At 40.7% G+C, this 14,418-nt stretch overlaps 1 protein-coding gene across 2 annotated transcripts in view; it reads right to left on the bottom strand.

Moving 5' to 3' along the window:
* The window catches only part of LOC126299408 (elongation of very long chain fatty acids protein AAEL008004-like), a 589,530-nt gene that overhangs the window by 443,967 nt on the left and 131,145 nt on the right, over positions 1–14,418 (bottom strand). The window lies entirely within an intron of this gene.

The raw sequence follows: 14,418 nt of genomic DNA, 5'->3' as shown, positions 1-14,418 counted from the left end.
TTCTGTATAGCTCTACCAATAGTCGTTATTAACGATTTCTTAGGGACGTACAAAATGTAAAACTGGATACCTGTCGGCCGGGTCCCAAGACTCTATAGTCTTGTGTTCCACCTGAGCGTGGTTATGGTAAAGAACATATTATTCGCTGTTGTACCGGTACTTACTAGCACAAAGGATGTTATGCTATTTACTTCTGATAATTTTTTCTAACACTTTATTATAGTTACCTTAACATTCTGTTAAATGATCAATTAACGATTTTACATAATATTGCAATCACGATTGGCCTAAGACAAAAAAAAGATACATAAATAAACAAAGATCCGCTTCAGATAGATCCAGAAGGTACTGAACATATTAAGAACGTTGTAAAATGCCACAAATTGTCACTAAAGCAATTTTAAGTACAGCGTGATTATAAGTAAAGTTAAACTTTCAGAACGCTGTACAAATAACACCACTGGTCAGAATGACGTCAAATTGCAAAGGAATAATATCGGAGACGGGGGAAAACTTACGTCAGAAGAAAAAAAAGGTGTGAAAATTGATCAATAGATGGCGCTGTGTGTGTCAGAATATGTAAACCAAAACTCCTGTCACGCGCACGACCCATTGAAGTTGGTATAAACAGGCCCGTTACAAGGCTTTTCCTCTTTTCACGTCCGCGACGTTCGCCATGACTGTCAATGCAGGGTCGCGCTTTGCTTGTAAAGCTGCATAGCAAGAATGATGACTGTGCACACGTCGCTCTGCAGACGTTCCGAACGCTGAAGGGTTTGAAAAAAGGCGTTGGTCCGATGACTGCTGTGGGTCTGGAGAAAATGACTCTGAAATTCGAAAACACGGTTTCTTTTAGTGTGCAACCTGGTAGGGGGAGGAAACGAATTGATTCGACATCAGTGGAAGCAGTGGCCATACCAATGCAGGAGGAGAGGAGTGGTGGTGTGCAAACGTGTGGTGCACGGAGAACTGCCCGAACATTGGACATACCCATGAGCACGGTACGTAAAATCCTACGAAACATCCTTCTTTGCTCTCCATCCAAAATAGCCCATGTGACGAGTGGCTTCCCCTCGACCTGCCAGCAAGAGACCTTTGCTTTAGAATTTCTTGCTTGAATGGAAGTGGACAATGATTGGCCGTGAAAGATTTTATAGACAGATGAAGCCCACTTCCATCTGACAGGTTATGTCAATACACAGAATTACCGAATATGGGCAACGGAAAATCCACACTCAAATCAGCCAATACCACTTCATCCAGAAAAGGTCACTGTGTGGTGCGGGTTTACAGCATCAATTATCATAGGGCCATATTTTTTCTAAGAGACAGGTGTTTTCGGTCCTGTTACCTCTACCGTCACTGGTAAGCGCTATGAGTGTCTTTTCCGCAAGCACCCCATTCCAGCTCTCCAACAGCGTGGATGTGTGGATGGGATCATTTTTATGCAAGGCGGCGCACCTCCTCACATTGCAAATCCAGTTAAGCAACTGTTGAAGGGCAATTTCGGAAATGCTACAATTATCAGCCGCCAATTACCCTACAGCCTGGCCGTCCCGATCATCTCATCTTAAATTCGTGTGACTTCTGGCTGTGGGGATATCTGAAAAATGTTTTGTTCAGTGTTCCGAGTGCAAAAATTAGCTGTATTGAAGGCACGCATTGTGCAACACATTCTGAACGTGACCCCGGAAACACTTCGATCAGTTGGTGAAGATGCTGTTTCTCGATTTCAACTTGTTGCGGAAAACGGTGGACAGCATATTAAACATGTTTTGAGCCAGTTACACGGAAATTAATAATCCGATTTGATTTGTATTGATCCTTTTTATGCGTATTTTGGCCTCAGGACAATTAAAAACCGATTTTCCCATCCGATGTAATATGACCTTGCCGTGGTGGACGGGCATACATAATGTACACCCATGCACACTGAGTAGAACAGTTTGTTTAACGTCAAACGTACAGCTTAGGCATTGTTGTATGATTCATTTGTCATTTGTAGTCGATCACTATTAAATTATGATGCTTACAGCGCCATCTATTGCAAGTGGTGTTATTTCTACAGCGGTTTGGAAGTTTAATTATAATCACCCTGTTTACTTCTGGTGTGGAAGATTTTGTGGACAGATGAAGCCCACTACAGTTAAATCATTTCATAGCGTATGGTATATAATCAAGTTCGTGTTTGTTTTTCATGAGCAGTTGTCGTATACATTTTGTTCAGCTCTCGCATGTTATGTTTTAAAACTACTATAACCATCTTTCTTCGCGTCACTTCGCCTTATTATTGCCATATAACTGAACCAGGGTATTGAGTACCGTCACATTTACGAATATTCCAACCGGAGTTCATTGTTTGTTATATTCAAGGAAATGGACGATATTTCATCACTTCATACTTAATTGTTTCCTTATTTTTAGATTTCCTGATTTAGCCGCGGGCTTCTAAAAGGGTTTCTTACAGCATTACTGGCACGAATTCTTAATGCTGGCTTGCAGATCTTCGGTGGCCGTGTACAATGCACGACATTAGGAGTCAAGGGGACGCGATGCTTTCTCCGGTCGAATGCCATCACGCATTTCCGACGCACGTTGCAATAGCATTTTCTCCAAGCGTGCGCGCCCAGAATGAAAGAAAGAACAACATAATCGGTGCCGATCATGACACAGATCGTCAAAACCTAGGTTTACAAAATATTGACGCTAATGCTACTCCAAAGTGAATCATCCGATTTTATGAACTATCATTTTACAAGTGTTGAAAATTTTGCTACCTATGCTGAGAGTCACATTTATATTTGTAAGGTATCTAATCCGGAAGGCACATTTAATGGCTTAATATCAGCTTCATTTACCATCTGTTACTTCCTTTTGTAATTCACTGCGATGCGCAATATCGGTTACCTACTTCTAGTTTACAGCAGTTTGGGTTTTTCAGCTACTGCTTTATTCTCAGTCCCTTCTGTGATTGCAGCTGTCTTGAGTAGTTTGCTTACGAGGTTCTCACTTAAACAGCTATTTTGCATTTTGACTTGGCCTCTCAATAATTTTGTCTATCCGTTTATTAAGTTAGCATACATGATACAAAAGCAACAAAGTTCCTGTACTCCACATCGATAATGTGCATCATACCATTCCAGACGATCAAATTTTCTGAAACATTTACATCGTAAATATTGTAACCAGTTTTAGATCTGAGGACTGTCTTAAACAGCGGTACGCATGATGATGGTAGAACGTCGATAGTAGAGTTCGTCGAAAAATTACAATCACCCCTGAATCTGGAGTACAATGTTTGGTGTCGAAATAATAAGTATAGGTCGTTCCTCATATGTTCTCTATTTAACTACAGCAAAATATGAACAAATCTTGCACAAAAAATTTAAGTTATTAAATTAGTCAGTTATATAAATTAATCTTTCTGATTAGTACTCGCGTCGCAAGGCTGAAAAGGAACACTTCCAGTATTCTCTGTCTTCCAGTGTTCTCTGTCTTAATCCTTAACGCACAGAGAGTGGTATTCAGTACTGAAAAGGGAACCACACTCCAATTCCGATTTTTTGGATTTTTTATGTTTATGGTAAGTGAAGTTCAGAATTCAAATATGAATCCTCAAAAATGGTTCAATGCAGCTCTCAAAAATTCTCGAGAAAGTCTAATTTGAATCGCCTGCTCGTATGGGTTTTAGGTTCGATTCCCAGTTGGTGCAAATTTTTAAATAGAGGTGCATGTTCTGTTAGCAATTCCATGAAGCTTAAAATAAAAAAAGATGGAATAAAGTCAGTGGCGCTCGAGACTGATAATCGCTGGTTCGATTCCCTTTTCGATCACTATTTTATTCATTTTTTCCGTTCAGTTCACATACCCACGTCATTTAAATATAAAATTCATCACATATATGCTAAGTAACATACATCTAATTGCTATTTTTATGAAAAATGCCTGTCTTCTTATTTCTAATTACACTCTACACACAAAAATCCAATTTTCATTGCAAATATAAATTATTCATTGCTGATCTTCTTTTAAAAGATTTTTTAAATTAAAAAGATTACAGATGAAATCTTTTTTCATCCTTATGTATTTTAAGCTTCACGGAAGACACAACTTTGTTTAAAATTTTGCCAAGGTTAGTCATCGAACCTGCCACACGACCTGTCGAGAAGAAGTAATCTTCCTTTAGCATATTACAGACGATCGGAAAACTTCAGAGTCGATTTTCTCGAGAATTTTTGAGAGTTGCATCAAATTATTTTGGGAGTATTAATATTTGAGTTTTAAACTTCACGTACCATAAAAATAAAAAAAAATTAAAAAATCTGATTACAGTGTGGTCCCATTCTGAGACACGTAATAATGTAGAAGCTACCACTAGCACGGTTCCAAGCTAATACAGAACATGACCAATACTTCAACTCCAACACTCCGTGTTTGTGTGTTGACTTCAAAGATACCATTTTCACAATATTTTACTACGAATGTTTTCAGTCCAGTGTTACTTTATGTAAACCAACAAAAATGGCTGCCTGAGATATTATGGATGACCTTGCTAGTAAACTAGGATGTTTGTGGTCGTGAATCTGTTTTCACAGCGAAATAATTAATTAATAACACTGAAAACACGTTTTTCGCATTTATTCTCTCTGAAAAATCTTAGTAGGGCTAGAATAGCATTTTTATTGTTTGACAATAGGATTAACTCATATACAACTCTTCATAACATTTCTTGTCCGTGCAGAATAACTATCGTAACGTGTAAATAACGCTTTTACTTAACAGTATATAATGAAATTTTTGCTCGTTGTTGAAGTAGTGAGTTAACTATTATACTACAAAGAACAGCTGTGGTTGTATTGCCAATTATGATATTGGACATGGAAAAGATATTTGTGAAATTATGTACTGGAGGCGTTCTTTAATTTTTACAAAGATATAGATGAAATTATGTACTGGAAGTTGTTTGTTTAATTTTTACATTCAAAACAATGCCCCTAGCCCAGCTAAGAGTGCGTATTGAGCAGTTTTCCATCCAAAAGTAAAAAGACTCGGGGCCATCATCTCTCTACAGTCCTGAATGTAATTTAATTCTGTTATTCCTTGTGTAAATTCTTCCTGCGTGGTTTGTTCACAGGTGTCACGAGCAGTGATGGGCACCTGTTAAGGATGTCTGTCGATGTGACTGTCTGCTTAAGCAGCTGCTGATGTACTCTCAAAAACATTGCGGGTACAATTCCTGTGTAAGGATAATTCAACATGGCACTGTATTGCTTCCCATATTGATATACTGCAACCGTTTGTGCTGAGGTGTATTCGCAAACAATTCCGACACCGTAGCTCGGCGTGTATAGTACTGCAGACACAGCAACAGCAAGCCGACTGCAGGCACGTTCCGTTGGCCTAATTGCAGTCGATTCTGTCACCTGACAGACGGAACTGGCCCCGAGTATAATACGGTATCAACAGCTGCGCGATTTAGCAGCTGATTCTTCCGAGAACGAGGTAATTTCGTACAAGCATATTAAATTCTGTTGTCACGGATTTATCACAATCTGGTCTGGAAAGACTCCGGAATTAATAACACAGACAAATATATACGCTTATTACAGCAGAAAACGACAAGCGAAGACGGTGTTAGCTAAACCACTGTCAACCAAAATACCATAAGAAATAAACATTTGTATTACTACCACATAAGCGAAAATTTAATTCCTTACTACATGTATAGCCAAACAAATTTTACATTTTTGGCTCAGACTGGAAAGGGTTGAGCTTTCAGAGCAAGCAAGAGTAAATTACTTAGATTTTTAGTTCTTAGAAGACTGAAATCCCGCCGTCCCTCTCAGTGGTCTAGTGATTAGATTCGCTGCCTGGGGAACGTACGTGTTCGATTCCAGGTAACCTAATATTTCTCTCTCTCTCTCTCTCTCTCTCTCTCTCTCTCTCTCTCTCTCTCTCTGTGTGTGTGTGTGTGTGTGTTTGTGTGTGAGGGGTTGAGGAAAGGGGGGCGGGGAGGTTTGAAACGGAATCAGTTCGGTCTCAGGAGGCCAAACGAGCCTCTACATGAGGGCTGGGATCGGCAAGTCGATTTGTTTTCCGCAGTTCGTCTGTTCGAATTAAGAAGAGTTTAGATGATATATGACCATGTTTCACAAACTCTATTTGACATTACCAATTCCTCTATGTAATCTTAGCCGACAGTCATATTCGCTTTAATAAAATACGTGATTCAGGTCCTCCACGAAATATCAAGTGCTGGTAGTACTGAGTCTCAGTGTGGATATGGGACAAGAAACGTATTTAAACGCTGGATGCCGAATTTCAGTCAGTGTAGGTATTACAGATGACGTGGAAACATGCCAGTGAATATGGTAAAGGGAATAGCAGTCGGGTACGAAAGTTGAATTTGACATTGAAACTTCACACAGCAGTAGCTTGGTTGAAATAAAAAGTTTTCAATGATAACTGGCATAATTTTAGATAATTCACTGAACAAAATATTAGAGCATCAATACAGCTTCTACGTTCTGAAAGTTGTCAAAATGATTGTTAATAACAGCATGACTGAATGAGTTTTGAGACCCCACATCCTCCAAAACGAAGAAAACCAGTTTGTTTTGCAGAAGGCCGAGCTTAAGAACTTAAATTTAATTCGCAAACACGGAAAAGAAGCGTCAGGAATTTTGAACATCAGCAGTATCAGTATCTGAACGCCATGGAAATTATTTCCCTCGAAGCTCTACAATAGATTAAAAGATACAGCACTTCAATTGTACAAAATTAACCTCAATATTTTCTTAGTTTTACTTTTCGTTAATTTGTTGCAGTATGGGGTTCTTTGTACTCAAGTTCTGATAAATTTAAATCATTTAACTTTGCTGCCAGAATCCCTTGCTTTCGACGCAATGGTCAGTTATCAGAGGAAGAGAAGTCGTGTGCGCCACCCTTCTGTGAATTGTGTCAATTTCGTTCTGGGTGCTATCGCATTTTAACTCAATGCATATCGCGTTTTCTGGGGCGGAAATTGGGGACCGGCTCAGAGTTTTCTTAAAAGATGGTAGGAAACCGCTTAAAACCCAAACTCACGTTGACCGGTACCCCAGCCACGGTCGTTAATCCGCCGCGGAGATTCGACTCGAGTCTGACTCACCTTCCTGCATCTACATCTACAGACATACTCCACAAGCTGCACCAATACTGGTCATTTGCTTTCCTGTTCCGACCGAAAACAGAGAGATGGAAAAACGAATGTCTGTATCCAGAATGAAATTTTCACTCTGCAGCGGAGTGTGTGCGGATATGAAACTACCTAGCAGATTTAAATTGTGTGTCGGACCGAGACTCGAACTCGGGACATTTGCCTTTCGCGACCAAGTGCTGAGCTACCCAAGCGCTACTCACGCCCTTTCCTCACAGCTTTACTTCTGCCAGTACCTCGTCTCCTACCTTCCAAACTTTACAGAAGCTCTCCTGCGAACCTTGCAGAACTAGCACTCCAGAAAGCAAGGATATTACGGACACATGGCTAAGCCACAGAGTCGGGGATGTTTCCCAGCCGTCATATAGAGTCTCGTTTGGCCTCCTGGGACCGAACTGATTCCGTTCCAGACCTCCCCGCCCCCCTCCCCTCTTTCCTCCACCCCACGCGCTAAACTTCTCTTGCGATTTTCTCGGAATTGAAAGAGTAGTGCATCTTACAACTGGCGAATTATGTTGTTTTAATGCCTACTAGAGGTGTACAAAGTTTGAAGTAATTCTGTTATCACAAAGTCGTGGCCTCCTCTTTGTCAGCTGCAAAACTTTCACTGTATGAGTTGACATGGACTCTGCGAACCAAGGCACAAAGTAGTCCTACCCCTTCACGTTTAACCGCACTATGACAACCATCAACCTAAAGCCATACATGATTGTTAGTTGGCTTGCTAAAAACGGCATGTGCTTTCTGCTCTACACATCAGGAAAGGGAAGGCAATTATCCTTTTCCATCTCCGGATGCAAATATTCGGGCCGGCTGAACTGAGATATTCTAAAAGTCTGTTTGAATACTACACTCACTTACAGAGGCCAAACAACAAAAGTATCTTGTACAAGCCTAAAATAGCAGGCAGGTATCAATGCCACCGACACCATGGCACGTTGATCCATCTGAGCGTGAAGGGATGCTTTGTACCTTGGTTCATACTGGCCACGTCATCTCAAACGCTGGAAGTTTAACAGCGGAGTTAGACCATCTCGAAGTCACCTTTCGGCAGATTGGTTATAGTGAAAGACAGATAGGACGTGCGTTGCGGTATCGACCAACCTTGGGTCGATAAGATACGATACTGCAGCGCCTAGTTTGTTAAGAAGAACGATGCAGTGTTCCTTCGGACATGCTCCACATCCGAAGGAACAGGCAATGCGGCGACTACAGCCTTTATGAAATCCATGAAATGTATTCGCAGTTACGAATACGAACAACGATCAGCTGTACAAGGAAACGACGAAAATGAAAATATCTGCCGGACTGCGACTCGAACGCGGGTTTTCCGCATTACGCGAGCGGTTACCGTAACCGATCCGGCTACCCGTGCACGACTCAAGGCCAGACCCAAACTTAATTATGTCGTCGTTCCTGCGTCACATACTGTACTCATACACAAATTATGTAATTCCCGTACAGAGGAGGACATTTTAATTGAAAGTCGCTGCCTGGTATCGGCGGATAAAGAAGACACTGAATTGGCTGTGTTATCAAATTTGGATATGGACGTGTTTCGTGCACAGATAACCAAAGCGGTTAAGGCGACAGCTCGCGATAAGCGGGAAACCGGGTTTCGAGTCCCGGTCCGGCACAAATTTTCATTGTCGTGATTCGATTCTACAGCTGATGGTTGTCCACATTCACAACTGCGGATACATCTAATGTACCCCATAACGTCTACAGTCACCGGAGTGCCCTTTCCTTTGGACATAACCAAAGTAACTTTGCTTCGTAATTCAGAATAACACAGGCACTGCAATATCGTGAAGATAGCGCAGCTTCCTTATCCACTGGTATTTAATATTCATAATTTGTCAAGTTCTGACGTTGTTCATCTTTGATTGTGTGATGGCGCTATTTTTTTATGGTGTATGTGGTTATTTTGTAATACACTATGCTCTCTCGCTGCATTTGTCCTTTGAAAATGACGGGGTGTGCATCTGTCGAAAATCAGCTGTCGTCGAAACTTCTTCCGTCTGCCTTCTCGTAATCTGTATCTCTCTCTCTCTCTCTCTCTCTCTCTCTCTCTCTCTCTCTCTCTAAGAAAAAGGTTAATATGCTACTAGAACGTTAGTAGATAGTTGCCTTGCCTAAGATCTGATAGGCAGCAGGCCGGTGTGGCCGAGCGGTTCTAGGGGCTTCAGTCCGGAACCGCGCTGCTGCTACGGTCGCAGGTTCGAATCCTACCTCGGGCATGGATGTGTGTGTTGTCCTTAGGTTAGTTAGGTTTAAGTAGTTGTAACTCTAGTGGACTAATGATCTCAGAAGTTAAGTCCCATAATGCTTAGAGCCATTTGAACCATTTGAACCTGATAGGCATGATGGTTATGTAAATATCATGGCTCAAGCTCTGCAGTATTTGTGTTGTAATAATGTCGTTAATTGTAAAACTTTATTTTCTGTTGACCAATCTATGCCACTTTATTAGCATTTTTATGAATGTTATCCATGGAGGTATAGTATTTGTCAACATGTCGTGTGTCATTAGTTTCCAAAAACTTCCTGAGATGAGGATTATTATTGTAGACATATGCCACTGCGCAGAGTCTCTTGTAGTTTCAACTTTCTGTGACATGCTAGTAAAATTTGAAAATTTGGTGTAAGTTCCTATGAGACCAAACTTCTAAGGTCATCGGTCCCCAGGCTTACACAGTACTTAATCTAACTTAGGCTAAGGAAAACACACCCGCCCATGCCCGACGGAGGATTCGAACCTCCTACAAGAGTAGCGGCGTGAACCGTGGCTAGGTGCCTTGACCGCACTGCTACCTCGCGGCGACATACTAGTACCCAGTTCAAAACAGTAATGTTCAATTGGCGAGCTTTCGGGTGCAGTTGGATTATCAAAATGCCTTGAAGCAATATTTCTGCTGGTAACTGCCTTGATTTCTAGGTGGATTGGAGATTGTCGCTTAAAGCCTCTTTTGATTGTTTCTTCTTTCGCACGACACGTTTCGGCGGGACGCTGCCATCACCAGATAGATTACATTTACATGTACACTGCATTAATCTGAAGTGTGATGACGATTATATACAGGGTGTGCCACTGAGGTCATGTACTGAAATTTGACCATTTTTGTTGGAAATTTATTATCGCTGGCCTCAGAAAGTTCCATACTACATGGTTAAGTTGAAATAGGTATTTTTTACCTAAAACATTTATTCAAGGTATTATGAGGCACTGCCGGAACGTTTGTGTTCTGCGATTCTGTCGACGGGCTTTCATTTGATACGCCCAGCTACATGAATTTTCGAAGTTTTTGTAAGTACCATGCAACTATGTTGCAAAGGGACAGGCTTGTCGAAGCCTACTAGACTCGTAGCACGTTAACGCCTTTAGAATGCAAGCGCCAATTCCTAGATATGAATCTTAAAAATCTTGTTATCTATAGAGCTAAACTTAAACTTTGCAGTGAACTGAACGACTTGACTGCAACATTCTGATACATTAAAGCTGTTCACTGGATCATGAGTATAACAGGGCAAGTAGGATACCGACAGATTGACGATTTGAGTCTGGCCGTCACAAATGTTCTCGTGGCTAAACTGGAAGGACACTGAAATTACCACTCCGAGATATACTCGTAGTTGTAGTTTTTGTCGATGGATTGCCGCTACGTGCATGAGAAGAGTCAGAATTTTTTGGCCTACCACAGAAATAGCATTCGTATTAATGAAACTTTGCTTTTTCTGCGGAACAGTTCTGATTGTACGGCTTTTTTAATTAGTCGTGTTGCGCTGTCGTTCAGCTGGATAAAATTAAGTAGGTTGGCGTCAGTTTTTATGGAAATTCATCCCACGTATCTGAAGGTTATAAGAACTACACTGCTGCATTTATAACAGTTAATAAATGAACTACTGAATTCAAACGTGACCGCACTGCTCTTTTCTTTTATCTACGCGAAGAACGTCCCAGTTACAAATCACAGAAAACATCTACAAAATAAATTTACCGCATTCGAAGGTCGGAGATTGAGGGTATCTGAAAGACAACTAGAACAAGGAGTTAGATGTATCTTGCACGAATAAATAACTATTGGAAAGTTTCGTGCAAGCCGGGTACCGCATTTCAAGAATGGTCACAAAAAGTAAAAGCGAGAATATATGTGTCAGCAACGTCTGGACTGTTTTGAAAAGAATTAAACAGATTTTGTGCACCAGTTTGCTACTGTGGATGAGATATACGTCCTCCACTTCCTACAAAAGACGAAACAGCAGGGGGTGGAAGCTGGTAGACTTTTACTAAAATAGGGAAGGTTGATTTTATATGTGGGGACGCTATGGCCTTTGTTTTGTGGGATATAAAAAAGGAAACTCTCTTCCTAAATACCCTGCAAATGGTCAAATAACAACTGGCAAATACTAAGCAAGTCTTTTGGACAAATCAGATGGAAAACTGTGAAAACTGGTCTCTGCGAAACAAACGAAACGTTTCTTCTTGTGTTTGCTTTCGATGTAGCTTCAACAAATGCGGCATCCATCTCGCATAAAGCTTTCCGGTAATTAATTAGTCGTATAAAATGCAACGCACTCTTCCCTCTGATGTGCTCAAGACGTTAGATATTTCATATATCTTTAACCTTTAATTGTTAACATGGGGTCCGACTGATCCATAGCACATTTAGTTTAGCTAAATTTATGTGAACAAAGTTGGCAACACTTCTGTTTATTTCCCGTCAGCAGTTTTTCATTCTTGTGTTGCTCATTGTTGGTAGCGTTCGACACTTATTTAGTGGCTGGGCAGTTCCTCGACCCCCACGTCAACACTTCCGTTACAAGATAGTGCCGAACAAATAGGCGTAAATTCGGATACTAACGCTTTCCTGTCAGTTTGAAGTTTTTGAATTTGGAATTCTCATTAACTGATTTTATTTTTGTAACTGACGATGGAAGAAGACGATTCCAGTTACTTCAGTGAGGAGGTTTCGGATGAAGATGCCTGTGTAGATAGATTGTCTTATGATTCTGTATGACACCACTGTATCGAGTCTGAGTATAATACCACTCGTGAGCAGTATGGCGATTCCGATGGTGCAGATTCAGACCTGTCCAATTTCTTTCATAGGGAGGCAAGAGTACAAAATAGAGGAAGCTTCCTGCCAATTAGAGAGTCCAAGCTAGAATATCATAATTCATCTTCCTGGACTAAAGGGATCGGCAAATACTTGTAAATCGCCCAGTGAATGTTTTTCTGCGCTAATAGATACCACAATTATTAGTGCTGTTACAGTCAGTACAAATATAAAAATTGATAAAGACAAGGAAACAATAAAAATGACAGGACTGCTTATTTGACTGATGATACTGGAGTAAAAGCCATCATTGGACTTTTGTTATTAGCAGGATCTATTCGCTAAGGTGACCAAAATGTGCCCGACTTATGGACTATACAGGGAATGGGAATTCACGTTTTTCCAACAACATTCACTTTGAATCGTTTCCTGTTCCTTCTGAGGTACATGCGGTTCGATGACAAACACGCGACCAAAACATAAACAATAAGACAAACCGGCACCGGTTTGGTTTATGTATGAATATTTCACACGCAACTGCAGAGTCAATTACATACCTTCTGAATATTTGACAGTAGATGAGCAGCTTATTCCATTCGAGGTCGCTGTAGCTTTCGACAGATTTTGCCGAGTAAACCGGCCAAGTATGGTTTCAAAGTCTTCTCTCTAGCAGATGCGAAAACTTGGTACACTATTTCCGTGGAGATTTACGTTGGAAATCAGCATAATGGCCCATACAAGTTGTCCACATCTGCAGCTGATGTGGTTACGAGATTAGTAGACACACTGAATGGCACAGGTTTGAACGTAACTGGAGATAACTGGTTTCCTAGTATTCCTCTTGTCCAAAGATCGTTGGAGAAAAGCCTGACATATGTCGGTACGCTGAAGAACAAGCGAGAGGTTCGTCCCCAATTTGTGGCTAAGAAGAGAGATGTGAAATCCACAGTGTTTGGCTTTCAAAAAGATTTCACTTCGCTCTTCTATGCCCCAAAGAAGAATACACATTTACTGTTAATTTCTTCTATGCACCTGGAAGACACATCAATAGACCGTATTTCCCTTGTAAACAAGAAACCAAACATAATTCTATTCACATTTTACAACGATAAAAAAGGGAATGGGGGATTGATGCAGTGGACAAGTTGTGTACCACATATTCAATTGCAATGAAGTGCAATATACGATATTCTTTCGCATAATTGATCTAGCTGAAATTTTTAGTAGGAAACCCTGAAAAGGACAAGGAAGGATTTTCTTTTTTTTTGGCGGGGGGGGGGGGGGGGAGGATCAGGATTTGGCTTGGTGCCAAACCAGCTAAAGAAGAGGGCAGTTATGGGTCACTTAACCAGAGAAATTCGCCAAAGAGCAACAACAATGATTGGATCAACATCTGCTGTCAATAACAAACCAGCACAAAAAGATGTGTCAGCTGTCAAAAGGAGGTGCATCATTTGCCCTAAAAATAAGGTTGTAAAAACTCGATTTGCTTGTCATCAGCGTGGAAAACGTATGTGCATGAAACAATTGCTTGCTGTCTGTGATCAGTGTCTGGAAGGTAATTGTAAAGAGTCATCAGAAAAAACTGTTGAATGAGTTAATGCCCAGTTTATATCGTGTAAACGTAATTGTAGTTATTACATGCTTTCTAAAGTAATAAAATGTATTATTTCTTCAAACAAGCATTAATTGCTTCAGTTTCATAATTTATGTGATTATCTCTACATTACATTTTTAAATAATCTAGTTATTAATATTCGATGTATGTAGCAACATTAAAACATCATGGGGATCCACTGGACCCCACGCTACCACTTGTGTAAAATAATGCCACGTTAACAAAGGTAAGTTAATCACTAATCTTCGAATACCGCGCTGTAACTTTCTAGATGTTATCATCTGTCATCATTTTTGGGACTTCACGATTATCTACGCGAGTGAAGTAGAGTGCCGCCACGTTTGAATTCGGCTAGGCATTTATTAACCATTATAAGTGCAGGAGTGATGCCTAGTTTCTACAATTTATCCACTTCATTGACTACGCAGCAGGACTGATTTAGTTAACTTCACTTAATACGGCGTTCTCGACTTGAAACAAGAGCGGAAGACCGGCGTGACACGACGTTACATCGCATGACGATGACGAGTGCGAAACTGGAGGGG

This window comes from Schistocerca gregaria, chromosome X, assembly GCF_023897955.1.
Source record: "Schistocerca gregaria isolate iqSchGreg1 chromosome X, iqSchGreg1.2, whole genome shotgun sequence".
Taxonomy (NCBI): domain Eukaryota; kingdom Metazoa; phylum Arthropoda; class Insecta; order Orthoptera; family Acrididae; genus Schistocerca; species Schistocerca gregaria.
The sequence above is the reverse complement of the archived record's forward strand: the minus strand, read 5'-3'. Positions and strand labels throughout refer to the sequence as shown.